General features: G+C 38.1%; 1 protein-coding gene across 3 annotated transcripts in view; it reads right to left on the bottom strand.

Annotated features, from left to right (window-relative positions):
• NFYC (nuclear transcription factor Y subunit gamma) overlaps window positions 1–13,122 on the bottom strand; it is a 299,824-nt gene that overhangs the window by 251,268 nt on the left and 35,434 nt on the right. The window contains exon 1 of one of the 3 annotated variants that reach the window (XM_053707224.1): window positions 10,755–10,813. The exons of 1 other annotated variant lie outside the window; for it this stretch is intronic. The gene's annotated coding sequence lies outside the window, so the exon portion shown is untranslated. Of the gene's footprint in view, window positions 1–9,513; window positions 9,800–10,754; window positions 10,814–13,122 lie in introns of those variants that run through there. One more of the 3 variants, XM_053707223.1, reaches the window with a different exon arrangement.

Raw genomic sequence — 13,122 nt, 5'->3', positions numbered from 1 at the left:
CTAGAGGAAAAGTTTGTTTATATTTATAATCTATTCACATTTTTTTTCCCTATAGGCAAACTTTTTTTTTTGTATTAGTTGAAGGGTATTGGAGAAAAAAAAAAAAAAAAAAAAAAAAAAAAAAATCGATTAAAAGTGCATATGGCATTTTCTAAAGAGAAAGATATCCATGTATAAATAACATGGAGGTAAGAAAAAATTGATTCTTGATAGAGCAGCCTCACACAAATGGAACAAAAACAATTTACAAACAGATAAAGATGAAATAAGTTAAACAAACACCTTCATTTGATGTTGGATAACTACATAAATCATGAAATTTTAAATGCAAAACATCTTGAAAGTGCAAAAGTGTTAATAAAAGAAGAGACAACTTCACATAAATAATACCAGTTAGTTATGTATTACCCCATCGCTGCAGAGAAAGGGGGAGGGGACCCTATGGGAAGCAATTAAAGCTATAAGCATTTAGGTTTAGTCACTAACAACTTATCTTTTCTGGTTACTGATTTTATTTTTGGGGGGTTAACACATTTCCCCCCCCCCCAAAACTAGGGATGCGCTCTTAAAGGGGCATTACATACCAAATTTAATCTACATGAGACTTGCAATAAATAGCAGCTTAAAAGTTTACCATTTTTACTTTACAGTCCCACTGTTTTTCTATTGACTTGTTATACTTGCTGCAGCGTTTAGCACATATGTGAAATTGCTCATTTGGGTTTATTTTTCTATATGAATAACTAAGCTTGCAGGGACAGCAGACCTGGTCATCTTATCTCTCTCACTGTATTACACACAGACCACTAGTTAGACAGAACAATTGAAAATTAACATTTTAGTACCTATCTGCCAACCCCACTGGATTGTGAGTTCTTCTAAATGTTCTTGCTTACAAAGCTTTTTAATAATAGGTACTAAAATTCCCAGTATAGGAAGAGATACTACAGGCAAAACAAGCTATTTCAAATGACAAAATAAAGATAAAAGAAGTTATTAATAAACAATGTAATCTATTCCAGCAAGTAGAATGGATCTTTGGGAAAACATTGAAGGAAGAAGAGGAAAAAAAAAATCCCTTTTAAAAGATGGTTTAAAACTAATTATTTTAAGTTAATTATAATTAAGGACAAGAGAAGTGCAAAACAAGTACTGCCACCATCTAAACTAAAAAGAAAGGACGTGGCTCGTGGACTCTCACCATCATGAAAGAAACAAATTAGGTAATAATACGTTTTCTTTTCTCTTTTTTTTTTATCAGATGGTGATCGTCCACGAGTCATTACATGTGGCCATCTATACCAAAAGCAGTGAAGTCCATGAGATCACCATGAAATAGGGAGGCACAGACAGTGAAGGCAGGCACGTTACTGATCAGGCACTACGGCCTGCGGAACTTTCCTGCAAAAAGCAACCTACACATCATCATTACGAAAAGCCCCAAAAATAGCAACTGATCTAGTAGAATGAGCAGTAATGCACTCAGGGTTTTCTTTACCTGCGACAAAAACATGCCTTACTATTATTATTATTAACAGGTATTTGTAGAGCGCCAACAGATTTCGCAGCGCTCTAAACATAGTTGGTATACAGAATAACATTTATAGGGATCAAATTGGTAGAGGGCCCTGCCGAGAGTTGCACTTTGTAGATCGCCTTCATAAGAGCCGACTACAAAACAGATGGGCTTATAGGCTTACATTCTAAGTGGTTCAAGGGGAAAGCGATGGAGTTAGGAAAGGTTAGTGTAGGTTGTATGCATCTCTGAACCGTAAAGTCTTTAGGGAGCGCTTGAAGCTGTAAAAACTAGAGGAGAGTCTTGTGGAGCGAGGCAGGGAGTTCAACAGGATGGGGGCCAGTTTGGAGAAGTCCTGTAAACGGGAATGTGAGGAAGTAACAAGAGAGGAGGAGAGTAGGAGATCGTAAGCAGAACGAAGGGGACGGGAGGGAGAGTATCTGGAGACAAGGTCTGAAATGTAGTGGGGAGCAATGCAGTTGAGGGCTTTGCGTGTCAGCGTGAGGATTGTGTGTTTAATCCTGGAGGCAAGAGGAAGCCAGTGAAGGGATTGGCAGAGAGGTGCAGCAGATGAAGAGTGACGTGTAAGAAAGATGAGCCTGGCAGAGGCATTCATTATGGATTATAAAGGAGCTAGGCGGCAGCTAGGTAGACCAGAGAGGACGAAGTTGCAGTAGTCGAGACGGGAAAGGATGAGAGAGTGGATTAAAATCTTAGTTGTGTCTTGTGTAAGGAAATGTCTAATTTTAGATATGTTTTTAAGGTGGAAGTGACAGGCTTTAGCCAAGGACTGAATGTGAAGAGTGAAGGAAAGGTTTGAATCAAGTGTGACCCCAAGATATTAGGCATGCGGGGTAGGGGAAATGATGGAATTATCAACAGTTGGAAGGGGGAAAAATAAGGAGTTCAGTTTTGGAGAGATTTAGCTTAAGGTAGTGAGAGGACATCCAAGATGATATATAAGAAAGACAGTTAGTGACACGGGTTAGTAGGAAAGGAGGTAGGTTTGGTGCAGAGAGGTAGATTTGGGTGTCATCGGCATACAAATGATATTGAAACCCGTGGGACTTTATTAAGGAACCTAATGATGACGTACAAATTAAGGTTTTAAGCCAGGCAGCTAAATTAACAGCTGTAGCTTTCTAACCTCTGTGAGGCCCATAAAAATGAACAAAAAGAGAAGTCTGAAATAAACCCTTCTAGCCAAAGGAATAGCTATGAGAAAGAAAAGAAAAAAAAACTTTCAGGTCTAAACCATGCATCGGCTCAAAAACAGACTAGGATTCAACTATACTATGAGGAAATGGAAATAGCAAATGTTTTACGGACATTGCTGGGCCATAGCAACAGTGTAGAGTTGGGGGTCATATTTATTATTATACTAGGAACAAGGTAAAATAATTTATTTGGTATGGAAACATATGTCCAGCTCTACTTTATATACTATAATGGAGTGTACTTAAAGGGAATAGATCAGAAGAAAAAACAAACAAACAAAAAAAAACACATCACCAGAGCCTACAAATATTTATGGGTCTTCTAGAGACTCAGTTGCCAAAAACATTGCCTCTCTATGGAAAGCTTATCCTATGTATCTAAACAACCAGCGTATAGCGAAGAGCAGCAATCATTAAACAACTACATTTTCAGATCCACATAATCTATGAATGAGTGACGACTCACAGGGTATATGCCTTTCATCATTACAGCTGGAGACACAGCATAATAATACAAAGGCTTAAAAAGCTTGCGCCAGAAGATGAGACCTATCAACCACAAAAAAACAAAATAAAAATGTCTGTTTAATAAGATTAAGTAAATCAAAACATACACTCTATATACAACAGATTTGTAGGAACCCCTCAACCAACACACATAAAATCACATAAAAACAGAAAGAAAGAATCAAGTTAGTGAGATAAAATCTCAATAAGTGCACAATGGATACTGGATGTAGATTTTCAACGAACCAATAATCTCACATAAATGTATTTCCAAATTGTCACTTTTTGAAGTTCTATACCGGTATAGCAATAATGAAAGGATTTTGCTACTGTCCTTTACTGGTGCCCATAAGCTGTATCAAACTTCCAAACTCTCCCTCCGTTGTTGCCAACCTGCTCACAGGCTTCTACTCCAGCCATCTGAACCGAAGACTAACCAACAGCAGTTATTTCCAATGCTCCAAGAGTAAGTTCCAGCTTCACCTCGCAACTACGGTAGCCTTTTTAGAACACAAAAGTCTGGTATGCGTTTCGGCGATCCCTGACGCCTTTCTCAAACAGTATCCATTCTGTCTCACTCTGCGTTGATTTAAACTCCGGAATGTTAGTGTATATTTATCCATATACAATCTGTTGGTAATCAAAGAAAACCATAAGAATTTGCCTTGAAATTTGGTCTGTTCATTGACTGGAATCAAGCAGCCAATCAGAGGCTGTAGTGATCAAGTAGAAAAAGTCCTATGTCATTCTCTCAAATTTTCAGGGTCCAGTTCCAAAGCATCAATAATTCTGTAATGCATAGTAGAGTTTCCATTCTCAGACTCTACCAGAGAGCAGTGTATCCTGAGGAGCTTGCAGTTCCCAAGTTAGCCGTGGTGAGGACTCTCATTGTCAAATCTATGCTTTGGAACTGGACCCTGAAAAATTGGGTTAATGACATAGCACTTGTTATATTTTATCACTACAGCCTCTGATTGGCTGATTGATTACAGTCAACAGACCATATTTCAAGGCAAATTCCTATAGTTTTCTTTGATTACCGACAGTTTGTGCACGAAAAAATATCATGTTACCAAATCTGTCCATAGCAGTAAATATCAAGAGGAGACCAGGAACAACAATTCCTTTGTATACAGATTTTTCACAATGCAGTGCTATGTTACTGATATACAGTAGGCTACACATATCTATAAAATAATTTTTTTTAAAGGTCCATTATAGTAAAAAAATGACATGCACTAGTATGTTAAGAGCAGCGCTATTTCCACATCTGAGCTGTGCGACTAGAGCTGCTGGTTGGATCAGAGGCGCTTTTCCACTCGGTACCAGCAGTGCTCTGCAAGTACCGAGCAGAATTTCTACTGTGTATTAACCCCTTTGCGGGGGTTAGGACACCTAGTAGTCTATAGTTCGATAGTCGTAAAGAATTAGAGCATATACTTTTGGACTTTAATGGACTTTTAAAGGGATATGAAACTCAAAAATGTACTTTTGTGACTCTGACAGAGCAAACAATTATAAAAGTAAATCGGAAACTTTTTAAAATCAAGTCTGCTTCGTTCCCATGGTATTCTTTGTTGAACAGATAACTAGGTAGGCATCTGGAGCACTACATGGCAGGAAATAGTCCTGCCATCTAGTGCTCTTGCAAATGGATAACATTCTTGCAAAACTGCTGGCATCTAGTGCTTTAGAAACGGGCAGGCTCCTGAGCGTCCATCACTGCTTTTCAACAAAAGATAGCAAGAGAACGAAGGAAAATATAAGTAAATTCGAAAGTTGTGTAAAATGTTATGTTCTATCTGAATCACAAAAGAACATTTTTAAAGTTTAATATCCCTTTAAGTCTCTTTAATTTGAGACTTATGTAAATATTGATTTCATGGTTTAAACGAAGTCCAGAACAATGATTACACACTTTGGTTACCTAGAACATAGCACAATCAAGATCAATGACATTGATAATTCCTTAAACCCTTTCTTGCCCAAAACGTATATGGATAATCATAGGTTTGCAGCAGTGTTAAACCCTTGATTGCCCAGAACACCATCACAGACGCGCAATACTTACTGGGCCAGAATTAACAAGGCAATCAAAAGATAAAACCACTGCGGCAAACACTTTTAAGAACTTAACCCCTTGTTCGTCAGCAACAAGTTTACATTTCTTACCACTGCTGAAGCAAAGATGAAGAGGTGGAAAAAGCAGGATGTAGTCCTCAGCATCCCCTCAGTGCACAGCACTCCCCACAATGGAACATGCACAAGAACACCTACATTCCGTGACTCTATAGTCACCATGGCACAAGGCATGCTGGGAAATTTAAGTTACCGCACACACACAGGAACTACAAGTATCATTAGGCTGCACATAATTCACAAGTGCCATGGCAGTGGCTACAAGCGCAACAGACACGTGCAATTTCAACTGTGTGGCATGATAACAACTATATCAGTTCATGTATTGCAGGGCTCACAAATCCAAGAGACAGACTCCATTTTTTTTAAGGTGCAATCGGTGCCAAGGCACGTGGGTTTTGCAAGTCCTGACATAATCCCTCATGTTTTGCTTTTATATAAAACCTTAAATTCATATTACAATTGTTTTCATAATGGCGAGAACCCATTGGGTATAATTCTCAGATTCCCCTTCCCTTTAAAACTTTGCAAAGCTAAGGATACTGTGTGTGTGTATGTGTGTCAGTCGCTGTGTCTTTATCTTAGTGTTTTGTGCAAGAGCTTAAAAGGGACATTGTACACTAGATTTTATTTGCATAAATGTTTTGTAGATAATCAATTTATATAGCCCATCTCGGAGTATTTTTGTAAAAATGTATAGTATTGCTTATTTTTTATAACATTGTGCTGATTTTCAGACTCCTAACCCAGCCCCACAGTGTCAGATGTATACATGCGTTTACAGACTCTTGCTGGCTCATGTTTATGTTATCTGTCTTTTCATATGCAAGGAAGGGGATCTGCTCTTGTTTTCCCAGCCCCTTCCACTGGGAGTCCCAGCCAAACCTCATCAACATTGCTAAACTGGGAGCTTCTAAGAAAGTTTTAAAAAAGGTTTTATACTGTATTTCTAGATCAGCATCAGTGCATATTCTTCTATATAGTAGTGTCTATTACATGCAGTTATATGAAAATTGGTGGATACTGTCCTTTTTAAGGGGGAAATTGGGGGTAGGGTGAAATAAAGACACTGCAATATGGACTGGACACAGAATCTGCAATGTTGAGGATGAAGAATGGCAACCATTTACTTATAAGTACCCTCTTAAAGAAGCATTCTACAGGGAATAAATATACAAAACATAACATTCTTTACATGGCAATGTATATACCAAAAAATATTGACTATACCACATTAAGGAGTTAAGCTCCTATAAAAAATAAATAAATCTTACTTTATAACAAACAAATAAAATGTATACATTTCTGACACCTGTTAAAGGGACAGGAAACCCCAACATTTTCTTACATATAGGACATACCATTTTAAAAAACTTTCCAATTTACTTCTATTATCAAATTTGCTTAATTCTCTTGATATCTTTTGCTAAAGGAACAGCATTGCACAACTGGCAGCTAGATGAACACAAGCCAATCACAAGAGACAAATGTGTGCAGCAATCAGCAGCTAGCTCCGCTAGTGTAAGATATGTGCGTATTCATTTTAACAAGGAATATAAAGAGAATGAAGCATATTTGAAAATAGAAGTGAATTTAAAAGTGTCTTAAAAATACATGCTTTGAGTCATGCAAGTTTAATTTTGACCTTCTTATCCCTTTAAGCCTATTTTTGTTCAGTAGCTGTGGCATATAATGTACAAAACTGATTTAATAATATCCCCACTAAATGCTACATACCGAAGACATTGCTATTAAATATGGCACGTATACATTACATGTTCCATAAAGACGACAAATATAAATATGCTTAATATACCATATCTCCTAACTTTCTTTGGCTAGCACCAAGATCCAAGAGCAATTTGTCAAAAAAAAGCATACTGGTCTACCACAAACCAACATAATTAAAAAAATAAATACAATTATAATATATACTTAAAAATAGCTATTTATCTAGGTTTATTGCAAGCATGGTTTGCACATTACAGAAAAGCAACCCTGAAAGGGACTATTATTTGTAAGAGTGTCAGTGAGAACAAGTTTCTGCAGGTCGGTATATACATGTATGCGTGAACCTTATACAAACACAAAAAAGGCTGTTAAAAAGGGACATTAAACACTTTGAGACGTAAGATAAAATGATAAAATCGTACATATATATAAAAAAAAAAAAAAAACAATATACCTTTCATTATTTATGCTGTACCCTTTCCCTGTAATACCATTCTGAAATTGTGAGTTTTTCCGTTCCTGTTAGAAATGGAAGTGCAGGACACATATTCCACACAGCCATTGACTGTACAATAGTGACCAATTTATAACTGTTCCTAATTGGCCACAGCAGAGAAGATAACCTAAATTGCAATATGGCAGCTCCCATTGTTTTACAAACTCAAAAACTTTACACTTATTTTGTTAAAATTTAAATAACTAATGAAACTTTAAAAACACGTATCTACATGTTAGACTCGGTGAATGAATCATTCTACCTAGCATTTATTTAGTGTTTAATGTCCCTCTAAGTTTTTGACCAACGCATTCCACCCTTCACAGTGTAAAAAATTGTTTAATTAGTAGTACAAGCATAGCATTACATATAGATATACATATATTACATATAGGGATGCAATGTTAAAAAGGCTTTGAAATTTATAAGTGTACACAATGTTCATCAGAAAATCAATTATTCCTAAGTGCATATATATTTGATTAGATCGATAGATAGGCCACTGATTGTTGTGTGTACATATTTTTTACATTTATTTAGCAATTACAATATAACAATGAGTGCTTATTCTCACTGACTGCTAAAAAAACATTCTATTGTTCATATTTGAATATGATTATATTTTTTGTTACTGTCAGTTTTTTCCTTTCTTTGTGTGTTCTGATACAAAAAGTATTTAGCCTTGTGGAATACTAGCAGTGCTTTTTCAGCAGTAAAGCTGCACAAACAAACTTTGTCCTTCATTTCTAAAACTCCAAGGCAGCAACATTTCAAGGTCACGCTAGCTGAAGGAGGCCTGGATCCAGCAGCATAAAGTGAAGCGGTAGAGCTAGAATGCAGGCATGGAAAAAAAAAAACACACACACACTAAACATGGCATTGAGATCCCGTCACAAATCAGACAAGCCCTTGGTGGAAAACGTGCCCACGCTGACTGGAGTATTATGCTTTGGCCTGCAGAAGGTTCTTTTTGCCGAGTCTGGATTCAGTTGCTGTGCAACTAACATTCCAGTGACCTTCATACTATATTTTCAAAACACAACAGTAATAAAGCAATATCTTTAAGTGTAATAAACAATGAATATTAAAGATGCAGATGTTCCCATTCTCTAAGCTAGGTGAACATTTTCCCACAAGTAATCAAGAGTTAGTTTTTATAAATATCAATAAAAAAAAGAATGGTATTCTGCAAGAGCCACTGAACACTAAATGAGCTATTTCAACATAAACTCCTGAGCAAAGCAGGTAGATAATGAAATACATTTTAAGGGTAAACTAGAGGGATAAATACTGTAAAAGTGTGACATGGCCAAATGTAAGACATATTCATCTAGCACTGTTTATTTACTAACAGCAGAGCAGATAGACTCAACAATAGAGATCATGCTTTAAAGACCCAAGGGCACTGCAATCTTTAAGACTGTCAAGTGTTACATAGCTGAGATTTTTTTTTTTTTTTTGCAGTGTATTAACTCCATCTGTGCCGTCACAGCATGCAGCAAAACTGCAAATAAGTACACTGAAGTTGAGGGTCTCTTTCTTTAGGAGCCTTGTAAACATTTTCTATGACTGCACCCATTAGGGGGGAAAAGGTCCTTTGTTTCCCCATTGCATTTAAAACCTTACAGGAAAGCAGTAGGCTAGCACACCGATTTTGCTTGTAAAATAATCATAGCAGTTTGCACAAGTCCCAAACACATAAGAGAAAGGAAGAAAAAAAGAAAGAAAAAATAACATGTTATATAAAAAAACAGCAAATCTAGACTTAATAGTGCAAGAGGAGCAGCAGGAAGGTATGCCAGGAATGTAAAGGGGGCCATTTTCATAGACAGAAAGAAAACTTGTTTTCTCAATGAAGCAAGACAGGTATTTACACTTTAATACAAAATTAAAAGCATTAAACTTACCATGAGCAACATTCATTTGTTTGGGTATTCAGTTCTCGCTCCTGCAGGAAAGCTAATGCATTATTTTTTTCCTCTTCAGCTCCACACAATCACCCTCCCCCCTCTCGGGGGAGAAAAAAAAAAGAAAAGAAAAAAGGACAAAAGGCATGAGGACATGCAAGGGAAAAAAATCTGTAGAGGATCCAGAATGTAGCCCAAACCAACAGAAGCTGTTCTCCTTGCATACTCCTCGCCATTTTTCTTTGTCTTTCAGCTGACCCCTGTCTAAGGGAAAAACTCCCTAGTCTCCAATGAAAAATCCTGCAACCTCCTTCCACTTTAACAGCCAAAGGCATTCAATCTAACTTGCTACACAACACCAGGCTCCACCTCTGCTCCACCTCTGCCAACTCATTGGACAGTAACATTTCTTTTAGGAAACTGCACGGGTGCTATTGGTTTACCACTCTATCAATCATATTTCTTGTTACACTTCCTGTTTTAAAGTTACCTTGAGATGAACAGGGGTCAGATCAAGCGAGTTTAAAGAACTGTCAATTATTCATTAAAACATGTCAAATAAGTAACAAAGCAATCCTTTTTTTATTTTTCAATAGCAAAAATACAGATCCACTAAAATACACAACAATAAATACATTTTAATATAGATTAAATGTGATACAAAGGTTTCTCCTAATTGTATAGTTACCTTTAATATATGCATCACTATATTTTGCTTCATGGTGAACTTATTAACATTTATATAGTGTTCGAAACATTCTGTGATTATTAAATCAAATACCAGAAAAAAGGAACTGCTGCAGCTGCTCTTTGCAGACTTTTTATAAAATAAAAGGAAAAAAAGGTAACAGCCATATATCTGTGTGTGTCACATTCACTATACCTTCATATATAGTAAGATACTGCAGGGGAAAAAAGACAGGAATTCAATTGTTTTCCTCTATATATCTAATGTGTAGAGGGATATTAAACTTTTCCTCGACTGGTAAACCTTAATATTTTTTCTTTATGTGTGTAAGTATTTGAGTATACAAATAACCCCCCCCCAAAAAAAATTAAAGAGAACTGAGCATTTTTGCAGTACCCTTTTAACAAGCAAAATGCTATATTACGGTTTCCATTATAGCCTTAAAGAGACAGTCTACTCCAAAAATGTTATTGTTTAAAAAGATAGATCTTCCCTTTATTATCCATTCCCCAGCTTTGCATAACCAATACAGTTATATTAATATACTTTTTACCTCCGATTTCCTTGTATCTAAGCATCTTCTGAGAGCCCCCTGATCACCTTTCTGCCAGTACTTAAGATAGGGGTGACCATTGTGGGGTGGGGGAGAGAAGAGAGCTGTTTGAGGGGGGTCAGGGGTGGGATGTGTCAGGTGGGAGGCTGATCTCTACACAAAAGTTAAAATGACCTCTACAAGCTACCCAATTAACCCCTTCACTGCTGGGCATAATACAAGTGTGGTGCGCAGCGGCATTTAGCAGCCTTCTAATTACCAAAAAGCAACGCCAGCCATAAATGTCTGCTATTTCTGAATAAAAGGGATCCCAGAGAATCATTTACAACCATTTGTGCTATAATTGCACAAGCTATTTGTAAATAATTTCAGTGAGAAACCAAGTTTGTGAAAAAGTGAACAATTTTTTTTATTTGATCGCATTTGGCGGTGAAATGGTGGCATGAAATATACCAAAATGGCCCTGGTTCAATACTTTGGATTGTCTACTAAAACAAAAACATAATTTATGTAAGGACTTACCTGATAAATTCAATTCTTTCATATTGGCAAGAGTCCATGAGTGTCGGGGTGCCAGGAATCAGATTGAGACGAGAAGTGCAAAAATAATCACACCTTTATTAATAGCAAAAAATAATAAAAAGTCCACAAGTCAAATAACAAGCCAGGAGTCAAAACCAGAGCTGGTAGCCAGACAAGCAGAGTCAGGAGCCAAAGCGAATAGTCAGACGAGCCGGAATCAGGAAAAAAGAAAACAGCAGAGTCAGGAACAAGCCAGGGATCATGAACCAGGAAGGACGTCAGGCAGCCAGGTAATACACAGGAACTCTCACAAACAGGTCTGAGACAACGCAAAGGCAAAGCATACTGAACAGAGGCCCTTTAAATAATAAGTGATAACATCACAATTCTGAGACTGCATCCTATCTCACATGGATGATGCACACCAGTCTGGCCATAAAAGGAAGTGCAGGAAATGAGCAGCATCCCCCACAATGCACCATAGTCAGGAAGAGAGCTGAGTAAAATGGCTGCCAGCAGCACATGGCAAACACAACAGGGAAAAAACCCTGACAGTACCCTCCCCTCAATGACCCCTAACCCGCGGGAGGACAAAAGGCTTATTGGGGAAACAGGCATGGAAGGCACGGAGGAGGGCGGTAGCATGAACATCAGAGGAGGGAACCCAAGAACGTTCCTCTGGACCGTAGCCCCTCCAGTGAACCAAATACTGTACACGGCCCCTGGATATACGAGAGTTAATAATGCTGCTGACCTCATACTCCTCATGGTTGTCAACAAAGATAGGACGGGGACGATGCAACACAGTGGTAAGCCAATTACAAACCAATGGTTTCAAGAGGGAGACATGAAAAACAGAGATGCGCATAGCAGGAGGAAGGTCAAGAGCGTAGGCCACAGGATTAATCCATCGGAGTATTCGAAAAGGACCAACATAACTGGGAGCCAATTTATTGGAAGGCACACGAAGGATCAAGTTGCGGGAGAACAGCCAAACTCTCTCATCAACCTGGTAGGAAGATGCGGGCAGACGCCTACAATCAGCCTGGAACTTTTGGAGCTGCATAGAACGATGAAAGCAATCCTGAATCTGCACCCACGTGGAACGTAGTTACCGGAGATGCTCCTCCAAAGCTGGAATATCCTGAGACATGAATGAATTGGTCAATAAGGATGTTTGAAATCCATAATTCGCCATGAACAGGGATAACTTGGAGGAAGAATTAATAGCACTATTACGAGCAAACTCTGCCCAAGGTAACAGCTCAGACAAATTATTGTGGTGATCTGAGACATAGCAACGAAGGAACTGTTTAGATCTTGATTAGATCGTTCCGCAGCCCCATTGGATTGAGGGTGATATGCCGAGGAGAAGGAAAGCTGGATCCCCATTTGAGCACAAAAGGGACGCCAAAATCTGGCTACCCCGGTCCGACACTATCTCCTGGGGTAACCCATGTAAACAGAAGACCTCCCGGGCAAAAATTGAAGCAAGCTCCTGAGCAGTAGGCAGCTTCATCAAGGGAATGCAATGTAAAATTTTAGAAAAACGGTCAACCACCATAAAGATAACAGTATTGCCATTGGAAACAGGGAGCTCGACAATGAAGTCCATGGAAAGATGTGTCCAAGGACGCTCACCATTAGCAATAGGTTGAAGAAGACCCAGAGGAATACGTTGAGGAGTCTTACTCTGTGCACAAACTGAGCAGGCGGCAAAAAAACGCAACATCAGAACGAAGACCTGGCCACCAGAATTCTCGAGTGACAGACCAAATCATTTGGTTCTTGCCTGGGTGACCTGCAGCTTTAGGATAGTGGTAAGTGTGCAAAAGTTTAGTTCGAA

Source organism: Bombina bombina, chromosome 3, assembly GCF_027579735.1.
Source record: "Bombina bombina isolate aBomBom1 chromosome 3, aBomBom1.pri, whole genome shotgun sequence".
Taxonomy (NCBI): Eukaryota; Metazoa; Chordata; class Amphibia; order Anura; family Bombinatoridae; genus Bombina; species Bombina bombina.
The sequence above is the reverse complement of the archived record's forward strand: the minus strand, read 5'-3'. Positions and strand labels throughout refer to the sequence as shown.